Source organism: Vipera berus (assembly GCF_964194415.1).
Source record: "Vipera berus genome assembly, chromosome: 3".
In the NCBI taxonomy this organism is placed as follows: Eukaryota; Metazoa; Chordata; class Lepidosauria; order Squamata; family Viperidae; genus Vipera; species Vipera berus.
This window is the reverse complement of record NC_138204.1, coordinates 26,957,975-26,976,047: the sequence shown is the minus strand read 5'-3', so window position 1 is coordinate 26,976,047 and position 18,073 is coordinate 26,957,975.

Genomic DNA, 18,073 nt, shown 5'->3' with positions numbered 1-18,073 from the left:
GAAATACCAAAGAGTTAGTAGCCTAGCTAAGTTAGACATATGTTGCCTTGGGACCTAAGATAACCAAGAAGTTAAAATCATAGATGTAAGTGGTGGGAGATATCATGGACATTATTTAACTAATCTCTTGCTAGGACATGAATTCATTACTACAGTAGGGGCCACAGAACATGATTTATCAGGCTTCTTCTTATTGTTTCCCAAAAAAGAGGGGGCTAAACTCTCCATCTATGGAAATTAAAATTAGAGGCAGTGGGATGGGGAAAAAAGTAAAAAAAAAGATGTCAGCTGCTTAAGCTGTGATTTCTATAAAGGTTCAAGGTATATATTTACAATACATTGCTTCAGAAAATAGCAGTAGGTCTCCAGTTCTCTCCTTCCCAAATGTACAAAACTAGTTAAAGGTGTAACTTGGAACCTCTCATGCTTGATAAAAGGATTTACATTGATATGATAAGAATGTCAGATGTAGTCTATATTGTTTTAAGCAACCCATTTGTTGGGTACTTAGATGGCAATTTCAAAGTGTGCAAACAGTTTGAAAGAATTAGATCTTATGGAAGAAGGAATGTTGCAAGCATTTGTAGCTGAAGAAGTAATTTATGAATCAGTATGATGACTTCCATCATTTTCATATGCATAAGGAATGGACAAATATTTGATATTCAACGTCAGGGGTTGGCATCTCTTATTTTCATGGTTGTTTTTTTTTATTCAGTAATTATGTGTCATCAGTTCAGTGCCTACTCTTAGATAGATTTTCTTCATAACAATCTGTCCTTAATCTGGTCTTCCAACAATGCATCTATCAATACTGTAATTAAATTGATCCATCTTGGTGGTCATCATCTTCCTTGCCCTCTTAATTTTCCCAGCATTAAAGTCTTGTCTAGAGAGTTAGGTCTCTAGTAGGACAATCTGAAACTGGTTATTTGTGCCTTAACAGATAATTCTGGTTTGATTTGTTTGATAAGCTATCTGTTTGTTTTCTTGACCATCCATGTTTTCTCCAGTGTCAAAGTTTAAGTCTCAACATATTGTCTCCTTCTCCAGAGTCTAGCTTTATCCTTCATTATTTCACAGGATACCTGTCTTATAGGCAGTTGCATTTGGAAAACATTATTCTGATTTCCTTCACTTAATTCATGAAAAAGCATCTCTTGAATAGGTGACAAGTGAAACTACCATTCATAAAAATGCAGATGCCAAGATTCCATTTTCAGCACAAAGAATGAATTTTTAATGCTTAATTTTAAACTTTTGCAGCGATGCTAGAACATTTCAATATCCCAGGACACAGCATGACAGATCTTAAATTGTCTCTTTTGGAAAAATGGGACTTTAGCAAGATCATTGAGACAGAAATTGAATTTACATACATCAAACATTTTTAGAATATCTCAGAAGGCCTCAAAAGCACAATGGGTTTTTAACATTTTAGAATTTTAATTGATAAGATACTTATAATATCTCTCATATGTAACTTGCATAAATTTATTTTCCCCTCATTTTCCCCTTACCTCACCCCATTTTAAATCCTGCCTCAGTCTAGCCACTGATGAAAGAAGCTCTGGCTCTTGAAATTTTATGAGTTTTAATAAAATTAAATCCCTTCTCATTTCCCCCACCATTTACTAACATGGCTCTCCCCATACAATGCCTGTGAGACTAAGAGTGGACTGAGAGAGAGAGCAAATGGCTCACAATTATTAGTGAGTTTCCATGCTAAGAATGATTTTCAAACTGTATTCTCAATATCCTAACTTAGCACCCTAACTACCACACCACACTTGGGTAGTCTGAGTGGAGAATGTGACTGTGAATTTGCATGGCTGAGACTTGAATCTGGATCTGCCTGTTGCCAGTTCCACACCTTCATCAGTTTATCATATTAGCATATTCATAGACTACAGTTCCTGTAATCATGATTAGTATGCTGCTGGTAAAAATAGAAGTTGTAATAAAACAAAAGTGATGTTTCAACTTTGTGGAAATGTAGATTATATCCTTAAAATTCATTTGATTTGCATCTTCTTCATGGTGAAATGATTTACATGTATGCACATAAATAAAAATCTTATAACTAATAAAGAATAACTGTTTTTATTCAATGCAATTTGCCACAATAGCTCTAGTTGAGATTTATATCATCAACCTGGATATCTTAAATTTTTATTTTCTCTATTAAAACATTTTTATTTGAAAATTTTAATAAATTATGAGCTGTTTAAAGTGACCGCTATTGCTATTATAGTCTAATGCTGTTGTCACTGTTATTGTCACTGAAAAATGGTATATTTAATAAACATAAAGGCAATAACTGCATCTAAATTCTGCATAATAATGAACCAATAATAGAAAATTGGGAGAACCCTCCCAACTGTTGATAACTCAGACATATGAAACTGGTATTTCATTTATATGTTTAAAATTTGTTTACAGACTACTTTTCACTTTCTTTCTAAATATTCCTAATCACCCTTCAAGTTTTGTATTTTGTTTATTCAACAGATGTACCCAGACATACTTTAAACAACCAAATAACCAAAGCTAAAAATTGAATCAAGTATACACATTTGGGATTCCAAAGCTGATTTTAGATAAACCAAAGGAAGCTGTATAGAAACTACACATTCCATGTACTCTACCTTTCTTTAAGAAAGCCTACTTACTTAGCTCTGTAGTTCAAGCTACCAGGCGGCTATTAGTATATAAAAGTCCAAAATGTTATATAATTCTAGAAGCAATTACATTCACAGAAGAGGAATCATGCAGTTACCTCCTAAGGTAGGAGAATACTTGGCTGCTTTCTTTTACAGCAAAATAAATTTGGATTCAGTAGAAAGGACTCACAAAGTTGCCTTAAATTAATCTTGCTGTGCCTGAATGTGACACAAAGTTCTTTCTGGCCATGTCAGCATGGAGGTTTAGCTAAAGATGCCAGAGATTGTATCTGAAATGTTATGAGAGAAAACCACAGGCTCTGCCATGAAATCATGAGAGAGAGAGTGAAAGAGATTGGTGGTTGAACTTTGGACATCACAACACGCCATAGACTCCATGATGGGGGGGGGGGGTTCAATTTAGTATAACACAAAAAAATAAGCACATGAGGCTGAGAAAAAAAAGGTAAAAATATACCATCAATTTATCCTGCTTGCATCCAAAGAATTTAGGCAGACACTCCCTAGTCCTCCTTAAAATGAAATGCAGTCCCCACTATTTAATGACCATGTCTATGTAAATGCATGAAGCAACATAAGAGAATGAATTAATATAGTGCAATAAAATGGCTAAAATGGAAAGGAAATTATTTCTTTTCTACAAACACATTAATTCAAACTATAAAGGCAAGGAAGGGATCTGGGTAAGATGCGTATATATATACACACACACATACACACACACACACACACAAACACACATACATACACATATGTGCACGTGCACGCACACACACACACATATATGAAATGGCAGCATTTACATAACATATTTAATTTAGTCATTGAATTTTTGAGAGAAGCACAATGCACTGAACTAAAAACCAACCAAACAAGCTGAATTCACACAACATTCTAAAAAATAAAAATCAAACTTGAAACTTTGCAGAGTCATGGTGGCACAGTAGTTAGAATGTAGACTAATTCTACCTACAGTTGGTTCAATCCTGACCAGCTCAAGATTGACTCAGCCTTCCCTCCTTCCAGGTCAATCAAATGAGGACACAGATTGTTGGGGGCAACAGGCTGATTCTGTAAACCACTTAAAGAGGGCTCTAAACCACTATGAAGAAGTATATAAGCCTTATTGCTATTGCTATAATTTTTCTGCAAAAATACTAGTTTCCCCCTCCTGTTTGGAATCCATTATTTTATATCAAACATAAATAACCAGGAATCTCACCAAAAGATTTAGAGCCCTTTTCCACTGCAATTACAGTCTGAGCTATCAATATTAACAGATTTCTACCAGTTTAGATTCTAAATACAAGTTTAGTCTTGATTTTGTCATGCTATAAGTCTGCAAGGCTTCCTTGGTTCATCTGTTGGTCAAGAGCAGTAAATCACAATATTTAAGGGAATTCTTCTAAGGACATACTTGCATTCCATTATTATTATACAGTTGGTGCAGGCAAAATAATCATTTTCATCATAATCAAAGTAACCTCTGAGTACATTTCAAGATGCCACTAAAATTTTCTTTTGCAAGTCTGCCTCTATGTATAAATGTGTGTTCATGAGTATATTTATGTATTATAATTGTTTGAATAATGTATACAGGAAATTTCACAATATTTTTCCAAATAAATTATTCTGTTTATATATATTTAAATTATTCACCAGATCTCATGGGCATATGTTGCTTTTAATGTTTATAGCAAACCAGTAAACATGAATAAATATAGTTCACTACATAATAATAAGGGCAATATTTGCCTTTTTCTGGTTTAAAATGCCAACATTTTTCATAAAACTGTAATAAATCAATTCTTTTTTCCCCTTTATTTTTGGTGTGCTGAAACATTAACTCTAGACTTTCCACTTCTTATTTTTACCAGTTGTCTAGGGTTCTTCACACATAATAACAACAATATATAAAATAGTCTAGTTAGATTATTAATAGCGTTTTCTATTCAAAAATAATCTTGATCTTCATATTTTACACAATTAGGGCAGAATAAAGACATGTGTTACTCTATAATTTTTTAAAAAATACCATAGGACTTCTATTTTGTAAAGTGTATTTTAATTTTGGGGTCTGGGCCTACATCCATTTGAAAGCAACCATAATAAAATAACAAAATCCTATCAAGAATGTCTCCAACCTCAGGACTTCCAAGGCATCCAGTTGTCTTTCTAAATGCTTCTGTTTTATATTTTTCTTTTAAAATTTCATTCCCATTGCAAACAATGAGATGGAATTTATTGAGATCACCTCCACAGCTCTTCTAAGCAAAGATGAGAATGTTAGCCTAGAATTAGTATGTTAGTTTAGGAAAGTAATTGAGAAAATCAATTGAGCCTAGCCAAAGAGCTAAGAAAAAGTGTGTGGGGGGTGGGGGTGGGGGAATATTCTTTAAATATATTCAAAACAAAAGGAAAAAGAAAAAAAACAATGTAACAATTGTTCAATGAAGACAGCAAAATAGCAACATGTAACAAATAAACAGCACAATTGCTCAGTTCATAATTTACTTTGGTCTTCTCCAAAAAGAAAAGCTTCCTCTGTGGAATTTTGAAAAGCAGAATCAAGTAGCAGGTTTGAAGCCTGAGACTAATGAATAACAAAGTCAGTTTTCTTTATTTAGAAAGGAATTATCAAATGCATTGGAATAGAAAGGGGGATACAAGTCTAGACAATTGTATCTGTGAAAAAGATGTTGAATTTACTTGTGTTTATTTGTTTATTCAATTTGTATGGCTGCCAATCTCAGCAAATGTCTTTGGGGAGCAAAAAATCTTAAAATAAATTAAAAACAGATTTCCATCATAAGTACACTCAGCAGCCAAGGAGAATGTTACAATCCATAGTTGTTAATACAACCAGGAGATGGTACATTTCACACAGTCAGGGCCTGAGGGCCAGACATAACCAGGTCTTAAGAGCCTTACAAAAGCCAGCAGGGTTAGAGCCATCCTAATCTCAGAGGGAGAATATTCCATAGGATAGGTCTATGGCAGAAAAGATACACTGCCTGGACCTTGCCAACTGACATTCCAATTGGATTCTGGATCATGTGATGATGCCTGATTAGACCAAACAACTGGGAAAACACTGTCCCCCAGGTAACCCAGTCCTAGGCCATGAAGGACCTTAAAAGTGACAACCAGTATCTTGCTTTGCACTCAGAAATACACTGTAAATTAACTAATGCAGTTTACTGTGTAGTAGTGTTCTATGTGCCAAGTATGTATAAATGTTGTCAATTACTACTTATGCATGTAAATTCTGCACCAGTTGAATTGTCTGAATATTCTTCAAAAATAGATCCATGTAGATTTCATAACCCTAACCCAAAGATGCACAAAGGCTCTCCTATTCATGACTACTACTTGCCTTTCCAGCAGAAGCCATGAGTTGAAAAGGATTTCCAGACAGCATAATAGGTCTTTTTGAGGCAGCATCCACTCATCCATGACAAAGATAAACAAATCCTTGTCACCAGAAAGCCCAAACCCCAAAGCCACTCAGTCTTGCTTGGATTGAGCCAAACCCTGTTTTGCCTCATCCAGGTCTGTACAGTCCCCAGATCCTGGGATACTCAGATGGTCTGGGGTGAAGATATATGGCATATTGATGACATGTCATTCTAAACTTTCAGATCACCTCACCTAGCAGCTTCATGTAGATATTGAATAGGGAGGGAGAGGTGACTGAATCCTGCAGCATCCCACAAAGCAGAGTTATAGGCTGGACCTCTCCTCTCCTATCCAAATTGGCTGGAACTGGCCGAAGAGGAAGAAGGAAAGCCAGCATAACAAACACAGTGCCACCCACCCCAAATCCTGAAGCAAATTCAGAAATTTACCATGATTGATGGCTCTGAAAGCCACTGAGAAGTCAAGAAAAGCAAGGAAGGAGGCACTGCCCCCATCCTTCTCTCAGCAGAAATCAGCCAAGAATATGAACAATGTCATCTCAATCACATACCCTGGCCTAAAATACTGACTGAAAAGAGTCTAGATTAGGGCTCCCCAACCCCCGGTACTGGTCCATGACCTGTTAGGAACCAGACTACAAAGCTGGAGATAAGCGAAGGATGAGCAAGTAAAGCTTCATCTGTATTTGCAGTTGTTTCCCAGGCTAGCAACACCACCTCAGCTTCACCTCAGTCATTAGATTCTCCTAGGACTCCATGTAAACTGCACATGCAAAGTTGTGTGCTCCTCCTCCCACCTTCCCGTTTGTGGAAAAACTGTCTTCCACAAAACCAGTCCCTGGTCCCAAAAAGGTTAGGGACTACTGGTCTAGATAATTTGTTTCATTCAGAGTCCTTCAAACTGTACTGTGACCACATTCTCTATAAACAAGGAAAGATTGGAGACTAAACTAAACTTGTGCATATTGGTTGAGTCAAGCAATAGCACCTTAAGAAGGGACAAACTAGCACCTCCTTAAAAGACATCAGGACCATCTCCTCCCTCAAAGAAGAGTTAACCACCATCTGGAACAATCACATGTCCCCTCCTGGAAGTCTTAACCAACCAGGAAGGAAATAGATCTAACATAGAGTGGCAAAGCATTGGAGGTGCAAACAAAATATTGCAAACTGAATGCTTATTGATTGCAGCGAGGAAATGAGCTATCAGTATGATGTCATTGCAGAAACAAAAAGAATTTAGGCTAAACTGAAAGAAGTGTAGTTTCCAAATTGTGGAAATATTCATTTTACTTTATTATGCTTGCACCAGAAGAAATACCTAACCCTATTCTCTCAAATACATTACTCTTTTCTGAGCCATACATTAAGAAGGGTGAAGGGGTATTGAAAAGGGATGCAGTGGCTCAGTGGGTTAGGACACTGAGCTCGTCGATCAGATGGTCAGCAGTTTGGCAGGTCGAATCCCGAGTGCCGCGTAACAGAGTGAGTGCCTGTTACTCATCCCAGCTTCTGCCAACCTAGCAGTTCGAAAGCATGTAAAAATGCAAGTAGAAAAATAGGGACCACTACGGTGGGAAGGTAACAGCGTTCCGTGTGCCTTTGGCATCTAGTCATGCCAGCCACATGACCACGGAGACATCCTCGGGCAACCGCTGGCTCTTCAGCTTTGAAATGGAGATGAGCACCCACCCCTAGAGTTGGAAACGATTAGCACGCATGTGCGGGGGAACCTTTACCTTTAGGGGTATTGAAACATGTTTAGAAAAGGACAACAAAAATGATCAGGAGACTGGAAAGTAAGATGAGATATGTTTACTCTTGAGAAAAGACAACTGAGGAGAATAAAGCACTCTTAATATCTAATATTCTATCCCAGAAAAGAAAGTCAACATCTAATTCTAATGCTAATATTCTGATTTCAGTGTACAAGGCACAAAAAAACAAAATTAAGATACAGAGTCCAAATAAATCCTTGAAAAGTTTTCTCAAATGTAAGGACAGCACCACAGTGTAATTATTTAGTCAGAGAGGTAGTAGACCGTTCTTCACTGGGTATTTCAAGCAGTAATTAGACAGCCATCTCTTTGGCATGCTTTCATTTAGATTCTTGCACTGAGCAGTGGGTTGGGTTCAATGGCTTAAATAACTGCTTCAAACTCCATGATTCTAATTATCTCACTAGTTCTAAAGCACGTTGGAGCTGGATCAGAGCACTGATGCATTCAATAAAGGCATGATTCAATCTTTGTCACTCCCTCTTATCAGACTTTAGTGCTTTTGAATTTTGATGAATATCAGGGAAGGTTGAAGGAAAATCTGCAATTTAGAGGAAATTCTACTGACCTGTTCAATGTGAGATACATCATAGCTGCCACAAGGAAGTGTTCTGCTGAATTTTGAAAAAGAAAGAAATATACATATCCTTAACTGATTGGGGAATTACATACTTTTTTTAAAAAAAAATACATATATACTTCTTCCAATCTTTCTCAGTCACCAGGACTATAGGTTTAGTTGAGTTGTCTTGAGGGACGACAGCGAGACAGAAGGCACGGTTTAACAACGCTTTATTTGGGCAGAGGTCCTGGGCGAAACAGTGCCGGGAATCTCTCGTATTTATAGTGACAGCGAAGAGAACAACAACAACAAGAACCAATAAACAAGCAAGAATCTCCCGCCAGACAAGGACGCCCAATAAGAGGGAGACCGGCTAAAGGTAGGCGCGGCTGAGGCGGCTTGTTGCCGGGGCCAGCTGGCAGCTTTGACAGCTCCGGCCGAGCTGCGCATGCAGCTGTCATTGCACTGCGCATGCGCGGCAGTTTGACAGCTGTCAGAGTCGGCCGGTTTGACAGCTGTCAGTGTACTGCGCATGCGCGGCAGTTTGACAGCTGTCAGAATCGGCCGCTAGCCGCGTGTGGGGGGGGATTGCTGCGGCAGCCTTTTGATGGCTGTCAACGGCTGCCGGGGATCCCTTATAGATGTGAGGGGGTTAGTAGTGTGTGTGAATATGTAACATGTTTGTCTTGCATGTTTTTGGACTTGTGCTGGAGCCCGTCCTCAGGGAACTTCTCTCTGCTGGAATATGTGCTTTGGGCTAGTCTATTATTTGTATTTATGTGGAGCCTTCCTATTGGTTGATTGGTGTGTTGATGGCTGGCGATTGGCTGTTGCTTTCCTTGCTGCCAAATCCTCATCTCCTAAGTACCTGAGAATTGGTGGTAAATCAGTATTCCTGTTGATTGATAAGGAGCCTGTTTCCCAAGCTTCAATAATTTTCCTGGCTATCTTTGTACCTGCATGGCCAACAATCTTAGTAGTTGCAAAATTGAATTCATGTCCTTGTTCATTACAATGTAAGGCTAACAATGAATTTGAGTCTCCGAGTCTATCTGTTCACTTGTGTTCTGGCAATATGGTAGTTAGCTTCTTCCCCATCCATCCTATATAGTCACAGGGACAATCCATGCAGAGGCTCTGGTTGATTACATTAGAAATATCTCCCAACCCCAAGTGATTTTTCTCAATGCAGCCTCTGGGAAGTTTGCCTTCATTCATGTACTTCTTCATCCAATATTTGAATCTATGAATGTATCATCCTCTAATTGCAGTTAATGTTCTGTTTGGGAGGAAGAATAAAGCTGTATCTGGTTCATCCACCTGGTAGTTTTTGACTACCTTTGCTTTATGCAGCTCATATGGATACCATTTGTTATTTTTAGAATCTTCTTTCCAAAATCTTCTTACTGAAATCATTAATATCATTACTGAAGTCTTTATTCTCTATATATTGTGTAAGCTAAATGCTTCTTGAACAGAATGGTCACCCTTTTTGGCCTGTTTTAACAGGATTTCACATGCTCTATTTTTTATACAATTGTCCAAGAATGCAAAGCACAAAGCTCATTAATATTCTACCCTGGAATTATACAATGATTGGCATTATATGCCAGTGACCACATATTGAAATTAATATTAATTTCAATATTAATATTAGTATAGTTAAGTTTAGTTAATATATTTGATTTAATTGCACTAATCAAAAGAAGCTTGTTCCTCAGAGGCGATACTACTAAATTATCAATAATACTTTGTTTAACCCCCTTTTCCTCTGTGAAATACTATGCCATATCCTATTTTGAAAAGGCAAACTAAATTAAAAGTCAGATGAGTAGATAGGGAAGTATCATAGCAATCTTAGATGGCAAACATTTTTTATCCACAGTGAGTAAATCAGTTGCAAATTTGCAGCTAATTACATAGTTCTTTTATACCTTTACATTTAAAAATGGATGTACTACCAAGTTATTTTCCTATCTGAATATATTGACCCACTGCAAATTCCTTGCACCAAAGCACTGTTTTTTTAGAAATCTTCTAAGAAACCTTGCTTAATCAGTAGGGATTCTATATAAGCATAGGATCCCTTTCCTAACCATGATTCCAAAAGCATGAAATATGCATCAAGATGTTTTGATCGCAGCTGTAATGTTTTGCACTTGCATGGTGCTCTCACACAAATACATTAGAGGCCAAGGTAGCGGTACAAAGTCACAATGCATATTTTATCAGTTGACCCTCTTGTCCTACTGCAGATGCTTAATTATATAAGGTAGTAAAGGTAAGCAAAGATAGGATAACCTGCCCAAGGCCAGACCAATTGTACATTGTAACATTTTATTGCATGGCCCTACTTATAAATGGCATAAATCAAGTTACAAATAAGTGACCTTAGTAAATTGGGACACTGTTACAAATTCATAGCTGTCTACTCCCATGAGAACTGATTCAATCAGTGAGATCAAACAGAGAGAAATTGTTACTGATCCCGCATTTTCAGGAGATTTGGGAGTTCGGAACAAGAAGGTGCTGGTTTCCGGTGGCATTGTTGATACCAAAAGAGACCAGGCTAGTCTTCTCCTTGTGGATGTTGCACAAAGTTCTAAAGACAGAGTTATTTCAGAGGGTCTTCACTTGACTTTTTTATGCTATCTTTAAATTCTGCTTTAATTGTTTGTATTCTAATAGTGGTTGGTATTGCTTTTATGGAAGTTGGTAGCATGGAGGTATTACATGATTTTTATATTCTAGATATATTCTAGAATGGAAGAATTGGATTGGATAGAATTACAAATCAGAAATAAATAAACACAACGAACCACAGACCAAGTTATAGAACACCTGTGACTTGATTGAGTTGGATAATAATATACCTTGCTTTATTTTTGTTTAGCCTGCTGTGCAAATATAGCCATTATGATTTATTTTTTAAAAAACGACTTTGCACAATGTATGTTAACCCAGGCACTGGATCTCTTTAATAATCACAACATTTTGAAAAAGTATTCCTGAACCTGTACAGGCTGGGTTTTGTCTTTGTCTAGCTAGAGATAGTTCCTGGTAACTGCCAGGCTTCATGAAAAAAGAAAGAGGGGGAGAAATTTCATTACTTTATTTAACATGCAATCTTAAATATAATTTCATATTTTCAGCATCTAGCAAAACCCGAGCCAGATTATATGTCTACAAAAACTCTACTTAATTAATCTTCTATCCTTCCCAACTGCAGAGAAACAAATTAATTTTGAAGAACATGTGGATTAATTCTGGATAATAACTGTAGTAATTGGTGGCTCCTAGTTAAACTGTTGCTCAACTCTGAATCTGCTGTTTTTTTGTGAACCAAAGAACTATCTTTGCTCTTGCAGAACTCAGTGATTTGAGGAGGCTAATATAATGCATTGGTATCACTCACTGATCATAGATAGCTATTTTGATTGGCACAGAAATTGTATGAACCTGATGAACTAATACTTTATAATGGCCCCATTATCCATAGGATCCATTTAGAGTAAGGGTTTTAATTCATCCAAGGCTATGCAGAGGAAGTGAGTCTTCAGGAAATGTTTATTTTATTAAGAGATGTGTCATAATAAGGATGCACAATAGGCGGAAAATAAAAGGACAAAAATCATGTCTGTCCACTTGTGTGTGTACTACTGTAAAGTACCTAGTGCATTCATGATGATTTTTATAGAGCAAACTATTTAATAACTTTTTTATATAGGACAGCATCTGTTGCTTAAGCATGTCCATCTGATCCATGACATAAAGACCTTTTGTAATGTGGGAACCATGAATGCTGTAATGACAAAAGTCATGACCCACTTTGCTAAAATTGTTTACTGAATGTTTCACACCTATTCTGTGTCAAAGGATGAGACATGGTACACTTTATAAATCAGGGAAGCTGATTTCTTTGAAACGGCTTTCCCCAAATTGGCACCCGCCATATGATTAGGACTGCCAGTACTAGAATGCTACATTCTAATAGGCTAAAGATCAGCTGGCAAAATTCTTAGACCTGCAATGCCAGCACATGTGGAGAGCATTAGATTAAGGAAAGGCTTCAATAGGCAAAAACAGTTTGCCTGTCAACATCCCATTCACTGGAATACAGCTATGAAGCAACATAAACTGTGCCAATTATATAAGTGTAGAATAACTAGGAGGGACGCGGTGGCTCAGTGGGTTAGGACACTGAGCCTGTTGATCAGAAGGCCGACAGTTTGGCGGGTTGAATCCTGAGTGCCGCGTAACAGAGTGAGCGCCTGTTACTCGTCCCAGCTTCTGCCAACCTAGCAGTTCGAAAGCACGTAAAAATGCAAGTAGAAAAATAGGGACCACTATGGTGGGAAGGTAACAGCATTCCGTGCACCTCTGGCGTCTAGTCATGCCGGCCACATGACCACGGAGACGTCATCGGACAAGCACTGGCTCTTCGGCTTTGAAACGGAGATGAGCACCGGCCCCTAGAGTCGGAAATGACTAGCACGCATGTGCGGGGGAACCTTTGCCTTTACCTTTAAAATAACTAGGAGTGTAGATGTTGAATCAAATGGGGTCTATTCATTCTGAAATAACTGCATATCTATTACCAATGTTATCTCATTCAAGGACTCAAGTTTGTTTCAGTTTGAACGAAAGACTTAACTATCTTTTATATCAACAGTGGGTGCCAATTTGGTGTAATGGTTGAGACACCAGGCTAGAAAGTAAGCCCTAGTCCCACTTTAGACACAAAGCAGACTGGGTGACTCTGGGCCAGTTGCTCTATTTCAGCCTTAGGAAGAAGAAAATGGGAAAACACTCCTGAAAAAAATTTCCAAGAAAACTGCAGGGACTAGTCCAGGCAGTTTCCAGGAGTCAACACTGACTCAAAAACACTCGCCTACCAACCAACCCACACAAAATGAACAGTAAAAAAAAATCTTACCCTGAGTTTTTTTTGTCTGCAGAGCTTTGGTAAATTGAGAGAGGACACTTTGCATAAAAGGCAGATTATGAATATTTTAAAGAGAAAGAAAAATATGAAATATAATACCAAATAGCCATATGTAATACAAACAAAAATGTAAGTTTGCCAGTTGGAACTGATGTTTCTTCTGATTGGCCATTATTCTCATGTTGTTCCAGAATGATGGAACACTGAGGAAGCTATAAGAAAGTAGCATGGAAACCACTAGTAGTAGTTACCACAAAGAGCCACATTGTCACAACTTGCAAAAAACACATCATTGATGTATAGTACACATGATTTAAAGGGACGCGGTGGCTCAGTGGGTTAGGACACTGAGCTTGTCAATCAGAAGGTCGGCAGTTTGGCGGGTCGAATCCAGAGTGCCGCGTAACAGAGTGAGCGCCTGTTACTCGTCCCAGCTTCTGCCAACCTAGCAGTTTGAAAGCATGTAAAAAATGCAAGTAGAAAAATAGGGACCACTACGGTGAGAAGGTAACAGCACCTTTGGCATCTAGTCATGCTGGCCACATGACCACGGAGACATCCTTGGACAAGCACTGGCTCTTTGGCTTTGAAATGGAGATGAGCACCGGCCCCTAGAGTTGGAAACGACTAGCACACATGTGCGGGGGAACCTTTACCTTTACCTTTACACATGATTTATGCAGGGGATAATTATGTTAAACAATTACAACACAGAGATCATATTTTATCACAAAATAAGCAAAATTATATTTTATACCTATCTACTATGATCAACAAAGCAAAGAAGACTGCTTATTTTACTTGTGACTTATATTACATGTATTTCATATATTTTAATAAAGGATATTAGTCTTAAGGCTGAAATCATACTGAGAGGAATAAGCTAAAAATTCTGAAATTGGCAGAACATTTATTTATTTAATTAATTTTGTTAAGTTTAAGCACTGCCTGATTCTGAAATGACCCACAGTTTGAAACAAGCAATGCTATGAAAATATATAATAGAACATAAATCAAGAATATAGCATCCATCTAAATAATACATTATATATGCAAAAAAAAACATCTAACAAGGGGCAACAATCACCTGAATCCAAAGCCTAGGCAAACAACCAAAAAGTGATTAATATGCAGAAGTTCCAAGGTGAAATTTCTGGCACCAACTCCTGAAAGGATTTCTGGGTGGGAAGAACAATGTGATTTAGTATTGTTAAGAATGTCTGATATTTGCAAATTTGATAATGTGTCCTACTTTGTATTATCCATCCAATGTATAATTCAGAACTCAGTGATGGAATAGTGTTTATTATTTTATGCAAGTTCTTGAGTCAGATATCAAATTTGGAAAAACAATCTTACTTTCTGACTCTCATGAGTGTGATCTCAAAATCACAGAGAAATCCAGCATGCTAAGAAGTGCCTGCTAGTACAACTGAAAGTATTATGTTTTTTATCTTCCTTCCTTCCTTCCTTCCTTCCTTCCTTCCTTCCTTCCTTCCTTCCTTCCTTCCTTCCTTCCTTCTTCCTTCCTTCCGTATGCCACTAGATATCCAAGGAATCTGTTTAAAAGTAGATAAATGTTGATAATTGGAAGAATATCAAGCACAATAAAATTAGAGTGTCAGAAAAATCTATCACTGATTTATTTTACAAAGCAGTGGTGTCATGTGCATTAGGAAGACTCACCACATAGACCAAAGGGCAGTAGCCTTCTTTGGTGGTCTAGCAGTTGGTTTCAAAGACATTTTGCTGAAGACTTAGGAAGTCATATTGTGATTGGGTGAAATGCCCTAATTGGGAGAGTTGTACACTGGTCTCAAGGTTAATTGGATTTTGTTTATTTTCCAGCATCATACAAAGTGTCATGTAGACACTTAGAAGCTTCTGGCCTAATTAAGACATCTGAAAACAGGCACATCTGATTTTGAAGGCACATTTATATTTTGAAATATAAAACACATAATCTTTTAGGAAACATACAAGTTTGCAGGACTTCCTTAGTATTGCATTTGTGTTGTGTGAATTAGAAGTATTGTGGGAATCCAGGCAGAGTTTGCGGGGGGGGGGGGGAGGAGAATCTTCAGTTGAAGACTCAAGATCAAAAAACAAGATTAGTTGAGGAGAGATAGCTGGAAAGACTACTATATTTGGTAAAAATAGACTGTGAGTCAGTAAGAAAAGCTTGACCAAAATGCTAGAATTCCAAGAAGCTCCAGAAATAGTTATTTTTCTCTTTTTCCATTCCTCTGTCTAGGCTAAAAGTGAGCCATTATACCAAATCTGTATAATGGAGTGAACATGTTAAAAGTATGATAAAGAGAGAGGAAGTGAGACTATAAAACATTAGGAAACTTCTCTACAGAAATGTATGTATCATTGTTAAACTAAGGGCATTGGTTTAACATACATTAGAAATCAACACAAATTATTTTCTTTGAAAGCACTGTAACAATAAAAATCACCATAAATTTATGAAGAAACAGTGTGTGCATCATTAGAAAGCTCCTGTCCCTTTTCCCATCCCCCAAACATATAATGCTACTAAAAGTGACATACACTCCATCTATGATTCTCTACCTGTCCAGCACCTTTTAAGATTATTATCAATGTTAATTTTGGTGATCATGTGATGGCGGCAATTTCCATTCTTTAATTACGTATTCTATAAAGAAGCACTGATTATTTTCAGCCATGCATTGCTCCTTATCCCCAATTCTGATATGGTAAGAAAAATATCTGCTTATGTCTTTTCCACCATGTATGATTTGCAGTATAATTTAAAATCCACTACAGCAATATTTATTATGCTTCAGCTGGACACAGTATTTTTAATGGTCATCTGAAGTACTCAGTTTGTTCAGACTGGAAAAGATATGATGCTGCTAACTTTCTAGTGGCCTGTCCTGAAAATGGTAATTAGCTTTAAAGAATTTCAGCAGCTATGAACAAATCTCAGTTTCTCATCATTATCTATTTCAAAGAATATTCAGTTCATTTCCATCTAAAAGACAGAAGAATAAATATTATTCTAATTACAATAACAAGCAGTCTTGGATAATAATTATCTTTAGAGGCCAAGAGGTCAAGACACCAGTGACATTCCTCCTCCTCCTCCTCCTCCTCTTCCTCCTCCTCCTCCTGAGTTATGGAAGGTTTATTAAAACTGTAAGACTTTATATTTTTAGGGGTATTCTAACTCCTAACATTAGAATTCTGAAATCATAAAGACTTCTTCTAGTTCCATTTATATATACCAGAACTATTTTACTCCTCTATGGCATGTACATTTCCTGGAATTGACAAAGAATGGTGTAATTCTGGGAAATAAACATCTGATCACAATAGTTCTGTGGAAGTGTGGTTAGGGTCAGAAATTCTAAATATGGCACCCCGTCAATGTATCTGAAGAACTGCAGTTTATGTGTTAAGGTATGAGTCACTTGTCAAGCTTACTAAAATATGTTTTACTCTCATCATATTTAGGAAGATAACATGTTCTGTAGGAGGAAAATATCACACAAATATAAAAAGCTACACTTTAATTTTCCAGTTTCCCATCATTTCACCATGGGAGAACTTCAGAAATGAGAACTCAGTAGCCAAATCAAAAGTACATAAAATATAAATCATCCAAAATGTTTTAGTATGTCAAATCACAGAAGATGCTATAGGCTATAATAAAAGATTCACCAATTCCGCTATTGTTTGATTGGCAATGCCAGTGAAAACATTAGATAATAAAGAAATGTTCCTTGGTAAAACCCAGACCCAAATCTGCCAAATTATACAAGGTTAACCTTGATGATTGGAATTTGAGAGCTTTATTTTATTTTATTTTATTTTATTTTCAGGCAAAAGATAATTTCCTCAAGGACTGTGACAGGGGAGACTTTTAAGAATGATTCCATATGACTTGAAGGCACCCCCCCTTTTTCCCCCTCATTATAATTTGGAGGAGTGTAATCTTAAAGTACTGATTTTAGAAACATGTACCCTGCCTTTTAGCAGTTAGAAGAGCCAAATTGCTAATAAGTCCCTGATTACTTTTGGAAACTTCACAAGAATTCTACTTCACATTGTGAGAGCACAGAATCATTTTGAATCAATCTAATTCATTTTGGGAATTCATAATTTGTCTTAAGGAACAACTGTAATAGATCATTTCCACATGCACATACAGGTAGGTATGGGTATGTCTGCCAATTTCATTTTTTATCAGTTTTCAATTTTCTAATTTTATGTTCTAACAGAACATGCACATGTACATATTTCATTAGTACATTTAATACATTTAGTACTCTGGACTTTTTAAAAATTGCTGGTGAACATGTTTAAAACTATTCAGCATGTTACTGCATTTAACTTTGTGAATAAGAAAGTCCACATTGTGTATATGTTCAGGGATCATTTTGTTAGCCTTTGCCATGACCAAGGTGATGATCTCCATACTATGAATTCATGCTTTCATCCATGTATTCTTACCTATTTAAGCCTGAATTCATTTGTAGCTATTATGGCTCTAATATTATATACTCAAATAGGAGCCATGGTGGCACAGTGGTTAGAGTACAGTATTGCAAGCTAACTCACTGCTCACTGCCAGGTGTTTGATTCCAACTGGCTCAAGGTTGATTCAGCCTTCCATCCTTCTGAGGTCAGTAAAATAAGGACCCAGAATGTTGGGG